Here is a 19,807-nt window from a genome sequence, read left to right as displayed (position 1 = left end):
TGGTGGACGTAAAGAGAATATAAAATGTGGACTGACAATGGCAAGAAAAGCGTTTCTGAAGAACAGAGATTTGTTAACATAGAGTATAGATTTAAGTGTCAGGAAGCACTTTCTGAAAATATTTCTGTGGACTGTAGCCGCGTATGGAGGTGAAACAGTGTAGACAAGAAGAGAATAGAAGCTTTTGAAATGTGGCTCTACAGAAGATTGCTGTAGATTAGATGGATAAATCACGTAACTAACGAGAAGGTACTGAACAGAATTGGGGAGAAGGGAATTTTGTGGTAAAACCTGACTTAAAAAAAAGATTTGTTATTAGAACAAATTCTGAGGCATCAAGGGATCACCAATTTAGTACTTCAGGGAAGCGCGGAGGCAGGGAGGTGGGGGAGGGGGGGGCTCGTAATGGGAGACCAAGAGATGAATACACTAATCAGATTCGGAAGGATGTAGGTACCAGTTGTTACTAGGAGGTAAAGAGAGTTGAACAGGGCAGAGCAGCATAGAGAGTCGCATCGAACCTGTGTTTGAACTGAAGACCAAAACAGCAACAACAACAAATGGTCTTATCAACAATTGGTGTACCACATGAGCAGGAGTCAGTAAGACGGTAGAACGCTTCAAATTTTAAGTTTTACATATTGATGCAAATTTGAACTGGAAGAAGCATATTACTGAGCTTTTCAGTACTCAAAAACAAATTTTTTTTCATCATTTGCCCAGTAAAATATAATGTCTTCCAGCTGACGAAGCAAGTGTTAAATTCAATTTAAAATCATCTCTCCTGGAGAGGTCCTTCTATTCCGTTGACGAATTTGTACTGAAAAACTGGTAGAAAAATAAATGGAAAAAAATAAAAATCTCATTGTTAAATGTAGTTGCATGAGTAGGAATAAAATAATAATATGTTCATTAACGTTAACACTGACCATATGTACATATCCTATAAACTGATTCGTTCCACATTATTTCGATAAATGTATCATTCAAATTATCTATGGAACATGTAACGAACTAACTAATTAGGGAAGAATTTTTAACATTTCATTACAAATGGTTTATAACCAGTTGTGGAAATTAATTCGTTGCTTCTGTTGGACGCTTGGCCTGGACATAACGATACCTCTGTCGTGCAGGAGGTATACGAAACGATTTTGATACAATTCATATTTCACACGGAACAATCAGTGTGACTCCCAATAAAGAATTTTTTCGACTGAAGAAATTATTTTTAAGGAAGTTGTCGACAACATGACTTCCGATAGCTTCATGTCATTTTAGGTTTATTAGGAGAACAGTATTCCCAAATTTCAGTCATTTGTGCAATAATCACCCTCGGCATGCTGTACGATAATCATATAAACGTCCAGGATCATTTCTTACTACACAGCAAATCCGTATAAATAAGACTAATGATTGCTGTGATACATGGAAGCATTAATTTTTCTTTCGTCATGTATACCTAACGTAAGGAAAATGTTTGTTTTCGTCATTCAAATGACACTTCGCCTTATTGTGACATCTCAGTGGATTAAACAAGAAACTGTTCCATTATCACTGAAATATACATCATTCAAAAATTATCGTAAGAACTATGCTATAGAAAAAGTTATAAAATGATGTATGTGTAAGAAATATTTCATTTCATTAAATTAAAAACACAATTGATGAAAGTCGTCTGTAATGTAACATCAAACACTGCCTAGATTTACCGCACTTTCCTCTGCAAGTCACCTCTGTAATAATTACGTATGTGTCAGTTTAGCTTTCAATATGTACTGCCTCTTATTAAGAAAATTAATAATATGTGACTTTTTTAATGGTTTAGGTGCTCCAAATTCGCTTGTGTCACTGTCGATTCTAGCAAAACGCTGTCTTGTCACGGCCGATCGCGAGCTAGGCTGGAAGGACTGTACAAACCGCTGTCAAAATCGGGTAACTTCAACAGCTTTTAAAAATACTTGCATTGCGTTCATAGCAGCTAAAATTCTGACATTTTATTTATTTGGTTGGATTCCTCCTGCATAAAAAATTTCAGGGTGGGTTCCGACATGTCAGATTGAACCATTTTCTATTAGTATACTGACCCACTCCGTTAGTATAGCGGCTGTTCGTGTCGTCGTCGTCGTCGTCGTCGTCGTCGTCGTCGTCGTCGTCGTCCCCCAAGCTACATGGAAACTGATGTTGCTATCTGTATAAAGTTCGTAGCAATAGAATACAGAAAATGTGGATCAGATAGGATAAACGCCATCAAAGGGATAAACGCATGCCAGTTGCTGAGCCGATAAGGATTGTCTAATAGTTCACAACTGAGGTGTGCCAATCATACACTCCTGGAAATGGAAAAAAGAACACATTGACACCGGTGTGTCAGACCCACCATACTTGCTCCGGACACTGCCAGAGGGCTGTACAAGCAATGATCACACGCACGGCACAGCGGACACACCAGGAACCGCGGTGTCGGCCGTCGAATGGCGCTAGCTGCGCAGCGTTTGTGCACCGCCGCCGTCAGTGTCAGCCAGTTTGCCGTGGCATACGGAGCTCCATCGCAGTCTTTAACACTGGTAGCATGCCGCGACAGCGTGGACGTGAACCGTATGTGCAGTTGACGGACTTTGAGCGAGGGCGTATGGTGGGCATGCGGGAGGCCGGGTGGACGTGCCGCCGAATTGCTCAACACGTGGGGCGTGAGGTCTCCACAGTACTTCGATGTTGTCGCCAGTGGTCGGCGGAAGGTGCACGTGCCCGTCGACCTGGGACCGGACCGCAGCGACGCACGGATGCACGCCAAGACCGTAGGATCCTACGCAGTGCCGTAGGGGACCGCACCGCCACTTCCCAGCAAATTAGGGACACTGTTGCTCCTGGGGTATCGGCGAGGACCATTCGCAACCGTCTCCATGAAGCTGGGCTACGGTCCCGCACACCGTTAGGCCGTCTTCCGCTCACGCCCCAACATCGTGCAGCCCGCCTCCAGTGGTGTCGCGACAGGCGTAAATGGAGGGACGAATGGAGAAGTGTCGTCTTCAGCGATGAGAGTCGCTTCTGCCTTGGTGCCAATGATGGTCGTATGCGTGTTTGGCGCCGTGCAGGTGAGCGCCACAACCAGGACTGCATACGACCGAGGCACACAGGGCCAACACCCGGCATCATGGTGTGGGGAGCGATCTCCTACACTGGCCGTACACCACTGGTGATCGTCGAGGGGACACTGAATAGTGCACGGTACATCCAAACCGTCATCGAACCCATCGTTCTACCATTCCTAGACCGGCAAGGGAACTTGCTGTTCCAACAGGACAATGCACGTCCGCATGTATCCCGTGCCACCCAACGTGCTCTAGAAGGTGTAAGTCAACTACCCTGGCCAGCAAGATCTCCGGATCTGTCCCCCATTGAGCATGTTTGGGACTGGATGAAGCGTCGTCTCACGCGGTCTGCACGTCCAGCACGAACGCTGGTCCAACTGAGGCGCCAGGTGGAAATGGCATGGCAAGCCGTTCCACAGGACTACATCCAGCATCTCTACGATCGTCTCCATGGGAGAATAGCAGCCTGCATTGCTGCGAAAGGTGGATATACACTGTACTAGTGCCGACATTGTGCATGCTCTGTTGCCTGTGTCTATGTGCCTATGGTTCTGTCAGTGTGATCATGTGATGTGTCTGACCCCAGGAATGTGTCAATAAAGTTTCCCCTTCCTGGGACAATGAATTCACGGTGTTCTTATTTCAATTTCCAGGAGTGTAGATTGAGAGAGAATTGTCTCCGGCTGAACTTAAACATATTATTTTTCACGATCATGCGTTAGGTATCAGTTTCACAGTTTGACATAGTACTTGCTACTGCATCCGCACGGGCCGAGCGGTTCTAAGTGCTACAGTCTGGAACCGCGCGACCGCTACGATCGCAGGTTCGAATCCTGCCTCGGGCATGGATGTTTGTGATCTCCTTCGGTTAGTTAGGTTTAAGTAGTTCTAAGTTCTAGGGAACTGATGACCTCAGATGTTAAGTCCCATAATGCTCAGAGCCATTTGAACCATTTTTATGCATCCGCACACACTCACATTCAAGATTATGAATAGCCATTGATGGCACAGTCAGGAACTCGAAGCATGTCAGATACACATTGGTGATCCCTGGAGACTACGTGGGATTTCCAAATTGCTTTCCTGACGATTAATTAGGGGAAATAGCATGCGAGTTGTTTTGAGACGAGAAGCTATCACAAGCCTTTAATGATTATTGTAGTGTTTATCTACCTCAGTGCAGCCTTCATATTGTTTCCAACACACGAAGAAGTAAAGGAAGTTACCTAGAGTATTGCTCTTTAGAGGCAGACCAAGTACGATCAGCTTCATTGATTCCTTCCAGCAGATGACAAACTTCTACCAGTACTTCATAACAAAATAAATAAGTGAAATTAAAAAATTAAAAATAAGGTTACTGGGTAGAAATCTGGAATTACATTCACGACATTAGTGCTCGGTTTAGTGACCACGAATTGAATGCAGCCACTTCTTCAACCTTTCAAAGGAAGAAAATTTCCTCTCGTACTGGGACCGTACTATTTCTTTGTTGGGCGTAGTTATGTGAGACCTGTGCGTAGGCAGTGGATAACTGCAGAGCAGATATCGCCGATCACGAATACGCTGTTGTCACTGTTGTGTGGGCTTGGGGAGAACACGTGTACACGTCGTTATATGACAATCATTTACATGTTTTTGAGCCTCAGATAAACTCTAAAGTGATTTATAATCTGCAGTGCAGTGACCCAATAGGAAAAGTGTGGCGCATAGAGACAATGTGGATAAGACTTATCAGGCATTTACAACACTATTCAAATAATTTTAACGCAAAATTAAAAATCTGTAATTCAAGTTTATTGTTTGAACGATAGCTCGCACTAATAAATACGTAATTTGCAGATATTCAAGTTTTAGACTTTTGTTCTAACTTAACTAATTATGATGTGGTGAATGATGTGAACTAGTCACCCAATTATTTCTATCGTATGCGAACGTCCCTATATCGTCACAAACTCACTAAACTTCAATGAATATGTCACGCAAAGCGTCCTTACTAGTCCCATTAATCTTTTGTGTTTGATGATCCTTTCTTTGTCACATCAGCTAAATTCCTTTTTGGGCCTTCTTTCTTCTGAAGAATTTTTGCCTTGCACTGAATCTTTTTGCACGTGCTTATGCACTGGAATGCCTGTCAAAAATCCGTAATTGACGAACTACTTAGAATTCTAAAACTACTAACTTTACCTGTACGTGGTCTAGACAGCGAATTTACTAATACTGAGCCCAATATGTTTACTGCATAAAACAATTACCTAGGAAAAGTCGGTCGTTAATGCGGTGCGATCAGATAAACTACATAATCTACAGAAACAACCATATGTAACCATATAAGAAGCTAGACAAAACACAAAAGCCGCAAACTGTACTTCTACATGTTATGCTCTGTGCGACTACTGCTACTAAACTATACCTTTCTCGCCCATGACAAGACGCTAAATTAGGCAAGCACGTTTAACGGTCCGCCATAGTATACAGAATCGCACTTGTCAGATCATTCATAGTCGATCGCAGGGAATTATAGTATACCTCTAGTATATGAATACGCTAAGAAAGCATTGCTGGATACTCCATGCTTCCTAAGGTATCATTGAGTACAGTTTAATTTTAATTTTTGCGGCCTCAAACTATGTGACTGCCTGCCACGATAATAAAACTACAGAAAGTCCGCTCTGTTCATATGCATGTACAGCGTGGTCAGCAACAGTCTCAAAAGCTTGCAAAGGTGTTCAGGGATGGTTGTGCTGGGAATTAACTGTTAAGAAAGGAATTCCTTACTTTGGGCTGTTTCCCCGTTAAATAGCACTGAAGTTAGGCAATCAGGTAGTAGCTCTCGAAAATTCAAGCACTTGCACACCATTAAACACGGTAATGCACACAGGTCTGTGGGACCATGAGTTATCACTTGTTCAAAGGCTCATTACCAGTTGAATTGTGCCTTTCTCGGAAATGACGAATTTAAGCTAGGTGATCAAAAGCTAAGTTTGTTCAGTTTGAGGAAACAAACGAAAAACACGTTTGGCAACAATGTCTGCTAGGCTGCTAGAATTTGTGCACGGAACGGATTGATTGGCTTACTTCAATGCTAAATAACTCGGACACGGCGTAAGGTATCAATTTTTTTCTTAATAATTATTTCACAGCACGACATTCCCCGAAACACCCTTACAATCTTTTCAGACAGTCTCTGATCACACTGTATAGTCTGACTTGTATTAATATCTGAAATCGACCTCATTTGTGTCGTCTTCTATCTGTAATGCAGTACAATCGTAGTTTGACCTTTGTGAGTATTTGAATCAGACTTAAAGGCAATTCTAGTGTTAAAGTTACCTGTGCTTTCCACTAAAAGACATCTCGGGTGATATTTATGAGTATTAGCAGTTACATTTCACAGAAACATCGCCCTTCTGCCTGCTGCTGTTTTAGCTGTCACGGGTCAGAGATAACCACAGCTTCTCACGATCATTACCATGTGCAGTAATAAACATAATAAAAACTAACTGTGACTAGGTTCCACCTCCTTCTTTTTATTGATCAACTGAACTCCTGAGTGAATTCTGTAGAAAAATCCATAAAATATTCCTCTTCATTGACCTATGCATTAAGTGTAATCATCAGTTGTGTGCTGCTGATGTCAAGTATTTAAGAAAGGTGTGCGTCGTACGTAAATTTTTTTCGAGTAGCTTAAGAACAATACTAAGATCTCTCAAATTCTTAAAATAACAGAAGTATTCTGTAAAAGTCTCATTAGTCTAACATTCTTTTCCAAAAGATACTCAAGCAGAAGAAATTTAACAATACAGTTATTACATGTTCAGAAACAAAAACAATAATTTTGTTACGCGTACAAAACGAGCCTTTCGCTAATTTCCAAAATAACTGTCCCCTTGCGGAAGCCATCACACATTATAGAATCAGTTGTATATCCTCGTCATACGAGTCTGTCGCCAGTAATGATACCCAATAACTGCCAGTTCCGAAAAATGTGTAAAAGGGACGAATCATTTAAAAAATCATGCAGTTTTGCATTATTTCCTTAATTAGAAATCCAATTGTGGACGGAATCTTACGTAATACAGCCGCTTAGAACCTGCACACCTTTCTTAAATACTTGCCATCAGCAGCACACAACTGATGATTACACTTAAACAGTGTGAACGACTAACTGATGAGGCATTGTAACAATAGCCAACTGTGCTGGTACCGCGAAGGGCTGAAAACAAGGGCCAACTACAGTAATTATTTTTTCGGAGGCAAAAAGCTCTGCTTTAAAGTTATATGATGATGGTGTGGTCTTGGGTAAAATATTCCGGAGATAAAATATTTCCCCCCTTCGGATCTCCGAGCGGCCACTGCTCAGGGGGATGTTATCAGAAAAAGTTAAACTGACAGTCTGCAGGTCAAAGCGTGGAATATTAGATTCCTGAGTGAGCCAGGTAGATAAGAAAATTGAAAAAGCGAAATGGATATGTTGATGGTAGATATAGTGGAATTTAGTGAAGTGCGGTGACAAGAAGAATAGGGCTTCTGGACGCGTCAATACAGGGTTACAAGTAGGGGTAATGTAGGAATAGGGCTAATACTGAATAACAAAATAGGTATACGGGTAAACTACTACGACCAGCATAGTGAACGCATTATCGTAGATAACATAGATACTACGAACAACAAAGTGAACGCATTATCGTAGCTAAGATAGACACGAAGCCGACACCTACCATAACAGTACAAGTTCATATGTTTACTGGCTCCCCAGATAGTAAAAAGATTGAAAGAATGTATGATGAAGTAAAAGAAATTATTCAGTTAGTTTAGGGAGACAAAAATTTAACTGTGATGAGGGACTGGAATTCGGCAGTAAGAAAATGAAGAGAAGAAAAAATATTATTGAACTTGGGCTGGGGAAAAGCACTGAAAGGGGAAACCTGCCTGGTAGAATTTTGCATAGAGCGCAACTTAATCGTTGCTAATATTTGGTTTCAATATCATATCAGGTGGTTGTATACGCTGAAGAGATCTCGAGACATTGAAAGGTATCAGACTGATTATATATCTAAACCAGCTTTCAAGGCATTTCCAGGGACAAACGTAACCTCCGGTCACAATTTATTGGTTACGAACTACAGACTGAAACTGAAGAAACGTCAAAAAGGTAGGAAATTAAGGAGATAGGAGTGCGATAAATTGAAAGAAATAGCGATTGCCGGAAGTTTCAGATGTTAAATATAAAAATGCAGCAAACGAAGCAGGAAAAAGAGAATACATACTTGTAAAAATAAGACTGACAGAAACTAAAAAACTGCTAAGCAGGAATGACTAGAAGATAAATGAAAGGCTGTACAAGCATGCATCAGTAGGATAAAGACAGATATTACAAAAAGAAACATTAAAGCTAACTTTGAGGAAAAGAATGCAACTGTATGAATATCAAGGACTTAGATGGAAATCCAGAAGGAAATGCTGAAAGGTGGAAATAATACATTGACTGTAAAGAACCAGAGCACCAAAAAAATTGTTAATGCAGATAAGCGAAATTTCGGTAATACATTTGTATGGGTCACATATTTAAGTGATTAACATTGTAAGGCACAGGTTAACGTAAGTGCGAGATCAGACATTGCAATTGTGAAACGTTGATACCCGTGTAACCTCCGGAAAATTGAATGCAAGCATGCAAACGTGCAAGCATTTCGTTGTACATGTTCCGGATGTCAGTTTCTTGAATATAGTATCATGCGTGTTGAAGTAGGTCGAGTAATATACGGACAGTTAATACTGTTTGTGGATGACGCTGGAGTTGTCATCCGATGACGTACCACTGTTGTTGTAGTGGTCTTCAGTCCAGAGTCTGGTTTGCTGCAGCTATCCATGCTACTCTATCCTGTGCAAGATTCTTCATCTCTGAGTAACTACTGCAACCTACATATTTCTGAATCTGTTTAGTGTAGTCATCTCTTGGTCTCCCTCTCTACGATTTTTACCCTCCGAAACTTCCCTCCAATACTAAATTGATGATACCTTGATGCTTCAGAAAGTGTCCCACCAAAAGATTGCTTCTTCTACTCAAGTTGTACGACAAATGCCTCTTCTCCCCAATTCTATTCAGTACTTCCTAATTAGTTACGTGATCTACCCATTTAATCTTCAGCATTCTTCTGTAGCACACATTTCGAAAGCATCTATTCTCTTCTTGTCTAAACTATTTGTCGTAAATGTTTCACTTCCATACATGGCCACACTCCATACAAATACTTTCAGAAAAGACTTCCTGACTCTTCAATCTATACTCGATGTTAACAAAGTTCTCTTTTTCAGAAACGCTCTCATTGCCATTGCCAGTCTACATTTTATATCCTCTCTACTTCGACCATCATAAGTTATTTTGTTCCTCAAATAGCAAAAATCATTTACTACTTTAAGTGTCTCATTTCCTAAATATAATTCCCTCTGCATCACCTGATTTAATACGACTACATTCCATTATCCTCGTTTTGCTTTTGTTGATGTTCATCTTATATCCTCCTTTCAAGGCTCTATCCATTCCGTTCAACTACTCCTCCAAGTCCTTTGCTGTCTCTGACAGAATTACAACGTCGCCAGCAAACCTCAAAGTTTTTATTTCTTCTACATGGATTTTATTTCCTACTCCAAATTTTTCTTTTGTTTTCCTTACTGCTTGCTCAATACACAGGTTGAAAAACATCAGAGACAGGCTATAACCCCGTCTCTTTCCCTTCTCAACCACTGCTTTCCTTTCGTGCCCCTCGACTCTTATAACTGTCATCTGGTTTCTGCATAAATTGTAAATACCCTCTCGCTCCCTGTATTTTACTCCTGCCACCTTCGGGATTTGAAAGAGAGTATGCCAGTCAACATTGTCAAAAGCTTTCTCTCTAAGTCTACTAATGCTAGAAACGTAGGTTTCCCTTTCTTAGGGTCAGTATTGCCTCACGTGTTCCAATATTTCTACGAAATCCAAACTGATCTTCCCCGGGGTCAGCTTCTATCAGTTTTCCCATTCGTCTGCGAAGAATTCGTGTTAGTATTTTGCGGCCGTGGCTTATAAACTGATAGTTCGGTAATTTTCACACCTGTGAACACTTCCTGGTTTTGGGTTTGGAATTAATATATTCTTCTTGATGTCTGAGGGTATTTCGCCTGTCTCATATATCTTGCTCTCCAGGTGGTAGAGCTTTTTGTCAGGACTGGCTCTCCCAAGGCTAGTTCTAATGGATTGTTGTCTACCCCCGGGGCCTTGTTTCGACTTAGGTATTTAAGTGCTCTGTCAAATTTTTCACGCAGTATCATATCTCCCACCTCATTTTCATCTACGTCCGCTCCCGTTTCAATAATATTGCCCTCAAGTACATCGCCCTTGTATATAACCTCTATAACTCCTTCCACCTTTCTACTTTTCTTTCTTTGGTTAGTAATCGTTTTCCATCTGAGCTCTTAATATTCATACAAGTGGTTCTCTTCTCTTCAAACGTCTCTATAATTTTCCTGTAGGCAGTATCTATTTTACCCCTAGTGATATATGCCTCTACATTTGTCCTCTAGCCATCCCTGCTTAGCCATTTTGTGCTTCCTGCCTTCCTCATTTTTTAGACATTTGTATTCCTTTTTGCCTGTTTCATTATTGCATTTTTATATTTTCTCCTTTCATCAATTAAATTCAATATCTCTTCTGTTACCCAAGGATTTCTACTAGCGCTCCTTTTTTTTAGCTACTTGATCCTTTGCTGCCTTCAATATTTCATCTCTCAAAGCTACCCATTCATCTTCTATTGTATCTCTCTCCTCCATTCATGTCAATCATTCCCTAATGCTCTCTCTGAAACTCTCTACAACCTTTGGTCCTTTCAATTTATTCATATCCCAGCTCCCTAAATTTCCACCATTTCCACATCTTCCCCTTCAAATGTCTTACAATTTAAAACCTTGTTTCTAAATTTCTGTCTCACCATTATATAATCTATCTGAAACCTTCCAGTATCTTCAGGCGTCTACCACGTGTACAATATTCTTTCATCATTCTTAAGCCAAGTGTTAGCTATGATTAAGGTACGCTCTGTGCAAAATTCTACCAGGCGGGTTCCTCTTTCATTCCTTAACACCATTCCGCGTTCATCTACTACTTTACCTTCTCTTCATTTTCCTACTATCGAATTCCAGTCTCCTATGACTATTAACTTTTCATCTCCCTTCACTATCTGAATAATTTCTTTTATTTCACCATACATTTCTTCAATCTCTTCGTCATTCGCGGAGCTGTTTGGCATATAATCTTGTACAACTGTCATAGGCATTGGCTTCGTGTCTATCTTGACTACAATAATGCGTTCACTATGCTGTTCATAGTAGCTTACCTGTGCTTCTAGTTTTTAATTCATTATTAAACCTAATCCTGCATTACCCGATTTTATTTTGTATTTATAACCTTGTATTCACCTGACCAGAAGTCTTGTTCCTCCTGCCATCAAAATTCCCATTCTCTTTAGCTTTAACCTATCCGTTTCCCTTTTTAAATTTTCTAACCTACCTGTTCGATTAAGGGATCTGACGTCCCAAGCTCCGATCCATAGAACGCCAGTTTTCTTTCTGCTAATAACAGCATCCTCCTGAGTGGTTCCCGCCCGGAGAACAGAATGGAGGAATATTTTAACTCCGCAATATTTTACCCAAGAGAACGCCATCATTATTTAACCATACAGCAAAGCTGCATGCCCTCAGGAAAAATTACGGCTGTAGTTTCCCCTTGCTTTCAGCCGTTCACAGTACCAGCACAACAAGGCCGTTTTCGTTAATGTTGCAAGTTCAGATCAGTCAACCATCTAGACTGTTGCCCTTCTTCAGGAACCACAGGTTTGCCTGGCCTCTCAACAGATTCCCTCCGTTGTGGTTGCACATAAAGTAGGGCTATCTTTATCGATGAGGCACGTAAGCCTCCCCATCAACGGCAAGGTCCATGGTTCATGGGAGGAACCATATGTGCTCGAATGGAATTAGATCTGGTGTTCGAGCAGGTTAAGGCAACATGTGGACACACTGTAGAGCGTGTTGGATTACAACTTGCTCCAGTTTAGTACTGGAGGGAAAGTATGGGGACAAAACTTTTAGAGGGAGACCAAGGGTCGAGTTTAGTCAAGCAGGTTGAAATGATAAGCAGCATGTATCGGTTTGTCTGTACATTCTTTCGGAAAAGTCTAGGATCTGCTCTTGTTTACATGTTTCAGGTATGTTAAACTTCTCAGGCATATTGAGTAGACGAGAGATCACTTGATAGCTACATAAACAATTTTAGTCCGATCTAAAGTAACTTCTGCGAGAATTAAGATTCCCTGTTATTGTAGATGGAATCGACGTACGTAAACGTGATTGAGAGACGGAAGACGGACGAAAGAAATGAAGATACAGTCGATCACAATTTTTTATTTGACTTAATCGCAAGGAAGGATACATCGATTACTATTTCGACCAGTTAAATGGCCATCTTCAAATCACATAACAGAAAGCAGTGTCTACATCGATTACTTGAGCAAGATGCTTTGTCACAATCATGTTTACAATTCCAAATTCACAAATTATTTGGAATTCCAAAGTTGATTGTGACGATGTATCTTGTTTCAGTAATCGATACAGACACTGGTTTCTATGATGTGATATGACGATGACCATTTACCGAGTCGAAACTAGTAATCGATGTATCCTTCCTGCGATCTTGGCAAATAAAAGGTTTCCTAAGAGCTCTATATTTAAGGACCGACTCCAACTACGCTGGCAGTGTCAGGTATAATGAAAGATTTAAGTTAGAAGAGCGATATAGCAGTTACGTTAGTTTGAACATTTTAATGGTTTAGTTTTGTAAACATGAAACCGGACAAGTGCGATTGAGTCTCACGCTCTGACGGTTCCGTACAAACTTAATGATGTATACAGACAGTTCATGTATAGGTTTGGTGAGTGAGTTTGTGAATATCAAAATATGTGACATAAATGGTCGTGTCTTTTGACTGCATTGACTCACAGTGTCAAGGAGCCCTAGACTTTAGTATTCGACACAAATTTCAAATTGATACTTGTACCCGTTATAAGAGAAAGGGGTGTTAACAAGACGGCCACACAAATAGGCAGCCAACAAATAGCAAAAAAATATCTTTTATCTGATATAGTTACAGATTAACAGTTTTACAGTTTTTTTTTCTTTTACTTTTTCTGTGAAATCTTTCACGATTCTAGGTCAACGGAACGTACGCTATAGGTTTAAATGAGTGTTTTCGCAAAAGTAAGTGAAGTAAATGACCATATTTCTTATTGCATTGATTTGAAGCTAAAGAAGTGATCGTATAAGGAAGGGTTCCTTTTCTACCGATTGAGGTACGGAAACCGAAAAAAGTAAATTGATAATTTTAAAATGTATTTTCCAAGCCAAGAACCTTTTGGCGTCGCAGTTTAATTAAATTTTAAAATATTTCTACCTATCATTCTGTGATACGCGCTTTAAAAACAGTAAAGATTTTTTTTTAATTCGAGGATGATCAAAAGTGCGATGTTACAGTTATAGAATCCCTTGAGAGCTTTTCCACGCTTAATAATAAACATTAAACTGTTGCGTCTATGTTTTCATCAGTTAAACTTTTAGATTCTTAAAGATAACGAAGGGCAGTCAACACGCTAGACGACACTTACTACTACCAAGTACTGACATGGGCATAACCACACAGTACATTCATTATTGACCACTGTTCGCTTGAAACTTGTAAAATAAAATGTGCATGTTAGTACGATTCATTCAGGTAACGGTAGACATAGACTGTAATAAATTCTGTAGCCCTATAACATATTCTATTTAGTGAATCATTTCTATAACGTTTTTTATATCGTACAATGTCGTCGACAAAACCTTTTTCGTGATGCCGTGTGACGTATGATGTGAAATCTTTAACGACACAATGCAAAACGTTATTCCTTCGGTACATACTAGGTTTCGAAGTCCCTGCGTCGACATAATTTTCCCACTGTACGATATCACTCAGTAATTCTGAAAATCTTTTTGATGCAGTACACTTATATATTCGTATCTGAAGCGATGATTCGACGTCAGACACGAGCCCGTGTGAGCTGTTACCTGTACATCAAGGCAAAGTCGTGAAGGTATGGCTGAGTAACACTACTCCGCACTCCGCACCTCCAGTACCTGTTGATGCTGCAGGATTCTCGTGATCCTGATGCACTGTAACACTGCTTATGACAAACACGTCGTGAAAGCTGATGAACCGATTACATCACTCCGTCCACGTGGGCGCAAAAGAAACACGTAAACCAGAGGCAATGCTCGGAGTGAACTTACTCTTGCTGCTCGACACGACCTAACTCAAAACTGGTCGCCACCTCCCGGCAACTGCACGTGAGTTACGTAGCGCGGTACACGCCCGGCCCGCCGCAGATTTATGACGGCAGTTGTAAACGTATTAGCGCTCCTATTCTCAGCGTTTGTTGCGAGACGTAGTTGTCACAGTGATAAGCGGTGTATCTTCTTCTGATTTATTGATTATGCTGTTTGTTGTAGTTCTTGTCTGTTCCCCACCTTTCTCCTCGCTTTGTGTTCATGGTAAAAACATACAGACAAAATAGTACAATCCTCAGCAAGTGGTGAAGCGTATTATACGATTTAAAACACAAGGGAACAACTCATGCCGGGGTCTTGTGTCGTTTCGCATTATTATGTGACTCCGCGGTGATAAGAAGCGTATGTAATAGTCTTCGTTTGTACGGGAACAGCGAAAATGACGCAGTCTTTACAAACCGTAAAAGCAATCACAAAGGTCCACTTTCCAGTAATGATCCCCTTTATATTTTCTGAAGAGTTTCTATTATTTGCATGTTACAATTAAGGCCTATCAAGGGTAATCAGCTAAAACCAGACCCTTCAGCATGTCAGAGGTCCATATACTCTGAAATCATATATCAGAATGATGCCAAAATGTTTTTAGACATCGGTGTTTCTATATGGTCTCGACGTTCATTTTTTTTCATAACTATTGAAGGACTGAGAGTACAAGTGGCACAAATGCTAGCTGTGCCAAACTGAGTAAAAGACTGTCAAAGATAAATTGCTGTTAATGAATTAAATGAGTCACTATCGAAACATTAGATATTTTTTCTAACGGTCAGTCCGTGAGTAGCTGTCGGGATGGTTCGAGATTGTAGTGCTTCTGCATTATTTCTTATAATATGCTAAAATAATTTATACTGATCACGTCTTAAAACGTTTTAGAGTAAAATAGGTAGGGGGGACAATCTGCATATGAGTACTGACTAGCTGGGTACTGGAATTAATTTGTACTTGGAGAGTGATAAGGTAGATTTTCCATAATGGTCGCCCGTTGCATTTACAGGCGTAGTGATATATTCTTAGTACCTATCAAAATACTCATAACATGACGTAATACCTGTTCCGTAACATGTACTAGAATTGTAAAAATTGCACGAATTGTAGGGTCGAAATAAATTTAATCCCTGTTATGATTGGCCGACGTCGGGGACCATGAGTTTGGATTCCAGAACACGCGAGGAAATACTGATCCTGCGACATCTCATAGAAGACAGGTTAAGGAAAGCCAAACCTATGTTTACAGCATTTGTAGCCTTAAAGAAAGGTTTTGATAATGATGACTGGAATACTCCTTTTCAGATTCTAAAGGTGGCAGGAGTGAATACATTGAGCGAAAGGCTATTTACAATTTGTACGGAAACAAGATAGTAATTATAAGAGTAATAAAGAGACTATTACATGGACTATTACATGGAAGACAATTACATGGAGACTATTACATGGAAGCAATGGTTGAAAAGGGAGTGAGACAAGGTTGTAGCCTGTCCCCTATGTTATTTAATCTGTGTATTGAGCAAGCATTTAAGGAAACAAAAGAAAAATTTGGAGTAGTAATTAAAGTCTAGGGAAAAGAAATAAAAACTTTGAGGTTTGCCGATGACGTTGTAATTCTGTCAGAAACAGCAAAGGATTTGGAAGACAGTGTCCTGAAAGGAGGATATAAAATGAACATCAACAAAAGCAAAACGAGGATAATGGAATGTAATCGAATTAAATCAGGTGGTTCTGAGAGAATTAGATTAGGAAATGAGACACTTCAAATAGTAAAAGAGTTCTGATATTTGGGAAGCAAAATAACTGATGATGGTCTAAATAGGGTGAGTATAAAATGTAGTCTCGCAATGGCAAGAAAGGCGTTTCTGAAGAATAGAAATTTGTTAACATCGAATATAGATTTAAGTGTCAGGAAGTCTTTTCTAAAAGTCTCAAAGTATTTGTATGAAGTGTAGCCATGTATGGAAGTAAAACAACTTAGACAAGAAGAGAACAAAAGCGTTTGAAATGTGGTGCTACAGAAGAATGCTGAAGATTAGATGTATAGATCACGCAACTAATGAGGAGGTACTGAATAGAATTGGGGAGAAGAGGAATTTGTGGCAAAACTTGTCTAGAAGAAGGGATCGGTTGGTAGGACACATTCTGAGGCATCAAGGGATCGCCAATTTAGTACTGCAGGCTAGTGTTGAAGGTAAAAATTGTAGAGGGAGACCAAGAGCTGAATATAGCAAGCAGGTTCAGAAGGATGTAGGCTCCAGTAGTTAATTGGAGATGAAGCGGCTTGCATAGGATAGATTAGCGTGGAGAGTTGCATCAAACCAGTCTTTGGACTGAAGACCACAACAGCAATCAGACACACTCTGCAGTCAGCTCAGTCACTCTCTCCTTCAGTTTATGTAATGATTTTTCCTCGCGTCATTTATGGAATTTAAGTGCACGTGGTGCTGATACATCCGTCTTGTGTTTGACATGTCTTTGTGGTGACAAGCAGTCATGTGTTTGACATGTGTTTTTGATGACAAGGAATCATGTGTTATGTTGACTCGGTTTCGAACCAATTATATAATTTAAGTTCATATTTTGTTTCTTATTTCAAACTTTCTGATCATTTACTGGTTATTTAAGTGGACTTTGGCATAACCTTTGTCTGCCGCCATTTCGTGATAACCTTTTAACGAGGCGCCACCTCTGTCTCAGCTAGTCGTTGTATTTGAGGAATTTCACCGAGCGCTTTATTTCATAAATAGCATCCCCTGTTTCTGACAATACATAACCCTGTTCTGATGCATGCGTTCTTAGCTAAAAAGGTAGGTCCTATCGGCGGACTGTTTGGAGGGTTCCTATGCATGATCCTGCAAAAGTGTGTTTGTTCATGTTTCACAAACTACCTCGAATAGACTATTATCTTGAGGTTTCTAACACGTCTTGGCAAACGGTGCATGTTCAAATATTTCAAACTATAACATCATTCAGACGACTCTAAGTCATATTGCCAGTAGATATCGTGTGTTCCATGTTTGGCAACTATGATTACAGTATGAGGTCCTCATCCTCATTCCACAGTAATCAGCTATAAGCTACTCACTACTACACTCTCGATATTGCTAGAATCTTGCAAGTGACATTCATGTTCAGTGATGTTCCGTTTCTAAAGCTATGCCTGATATTTCCGGTGACGCGATCCAGCTTAAGCGCATGCTGTTCTTTCAACTTTTTTCTCATACCAAAGTCAGATTGCGTTTATTACTGAGTTACCTGGGTCATAGTTTCTTTACATCAGGACAAGTTAGGTTTACTACGCAGCAGATAAACCACAACTGAAAAGAGCACACACCTTATCACACGAACGTTAAATATTTCGCAACACGACAATAAATAAATCAATGAAAGATTTATAAAAAGAAATGAAGCTTCGTAAAGAGTAATAACACAAACTGTAAATAAATTTCGAACAGAAATGTAGACCGTTAGCTAATTTAGCGACGCAAATCGATAAATTATTAAGACAATGTTGAGGAACCTAATGAAAGTGTACTGATTCGAGTTGAATAAAATATTGCCAGTTTTATCTGTAGTGAACTAATTGACATAGATTCAGTGGACCATATCCTTTCATGCAAATACTTCGATTTAATCTGATGAAGATGAGATATACCTAGTCGTGTGCTGGTGCTATCACTGACACTGTCGTCCTCGTGTTATTCCACGCTACACTCACACGCCATAGTATTTGGGTCACGGCTGCCGGTGGATAAATATTACTGCTGTATCAACTGACTGAATTTCGTCTCAATTGCGAGCGTTCCCAAGCCTTCAATGGTCTTTACTGAAAGTCTGCATAACCTGGCGGCATCCGAGGCTGCGCCTTGCACGGCCGCTGCTGACAGACTGCTGCCTGTTTCCGCGCACCCACATCTCTCGCGGCGTTGTGCCCACTCCCCTACCCATGGTGCTTCCCCTAATTAAGCGCTGTAATCTCAGAGGATCTGTTATCTTTACATTGCCCATTCCCCGACCAAGAATCAACGACCACAAGGTCAAGGTATACAATTTCCCTGCCATAATAATCATTACAGATCTTTGTTGACAAGAAGTATGAATAGAATTGAGAATTTGCATTTTAATTGTACTAGAAATCCCTATTGGCATTAAGGGAAAAACTTTATAAGTCTTGTGTGTGAGCGTAGCACTGTGTTCCATTACATGTAACATGTTAATATAGGGTGTTACAAAAAGGTACGGCCAAACTTTCAGGAAACATTCCTCACACACAAATAAATAAAAGATGTTATGTGGACATGTATCCAGAAACGCTTAATTTCCATGTTAGAGCTCATTTTAGTTTCGTCTGTATGTACTGTACTTCCTCGATTCACCGCCAGTTGGCCCAACTGAAGGAAGGTAATGTTGACTTCGGTGCTTGTGTTGACATGCGACTCAGTGCTCTACACTACTAGCATCAAGCACATCAGTACGTAGCATCAACAGGTTAGTGTTCATCGCGAACGTGGTTCTGCAGTCAGTGCAATGTTTACAAATGCGGAGTTGGCAGATGCCCATTCAATGTATGGATTAGCACGGGGCAATAGCCGTGGTGCGGTACGTTTGTATCGAGACAGATTTCCAGAACGAAGGTGTCCCGACAGGAAGACGTTCGAAGCAATTGATCGGCGTCTTAGGGAGCACGGAACATTCCAGCCTATGACTCGCGACTGGGGAAAACCTAGAACGATGAGGACACCTGCAATGGACGAGGCAATTTTCATGCAGTTGACGATAGCCCTAATGTCAGCGTCAGAGAAGATGCTGCTGTACAAGGTAAAGTTGACCATGACCGCGTCACTGTTTGGAGAGTGCTCCGGGAGAACCAGTTGTTTCCGTACCATGTACAGCGTGTGCAGGCACTATCAGCAGCTGATTGGCCTCCACGGGTACACTACTACGAATGATTCATCCAACAATGTGTCAATCCTCATTTCAGTGCAAATGTTCTCTTTACGGATGAGGCTTCATTCCAACGTGATCAAATTGTAAATTTTCACAATCAACATGTGTGGGCTGACGAGAATCCGCACGCAATTGTGCAATCACGTCATCAACACAAATTTTCTGTGAACATTTGGGCAGGCATTGTTGGTGATGTCTTGATTGGGCCCCATGTTCTTCCACCTACGCTCAATGGAGCACATTATCATGAGTTCATACGGGATACTCCACCTGTGCTCCTAGAACATGTGCCTTTACAAGTACGACACAACATGTGGTTCATGCGCGATGGAGCTCCTGCACATTTCAGTCGAAGTGTTCGTACGCTTCTCAACAA

At 40.6% G+C, this 19,807-nt stretch overlaps 1 protein-coding gene across 2 annotated transcripts in view; it reads right to left on the bottom strand.

Moving 5' to 3' along the window:
• The window catches only part of LOC124545512, a 45,557-nt gene extending 31,120 nt beyond the window's left edge, over positions 1–14,437 (bottom strand). The window contains exon 1 of one of the 2 annotated variants that reach the window (XM_047124462.1): positions 14,221–14,437. The gene's annotated coding sequence lies outside the window, so the exon portion shown is untranslated. The remainder of the gene's footprint in view (positions 1–14,220) is intronic. The other variant, XM_047124470.1, reaches the window with a different exon arrangement.
• Positions 14,438–19,807: the final 5,370 nt, after the last annotated feature.

This window comes from Schistocerca americana, chromosome 1 (assembly GCF_021461395.2).
Source record: "Schistocerca americana isolate TAMUIC-IGC-003095 chromosome 1, iqSchAmer2.1, whole genome shotgun sequence".
Classification (NCBI taxonomy): domain Eukaryota; kingdom Metazoa; phylum Arthropoda; class Insecta; order Orthoptera; family Acrididae; genus Schistocerca; species Schistocerca americana.
Note: the sequence above shows the minus strand (reverse complement) of the source record. Positions and strands in the feature narration are given on the sequence as shown.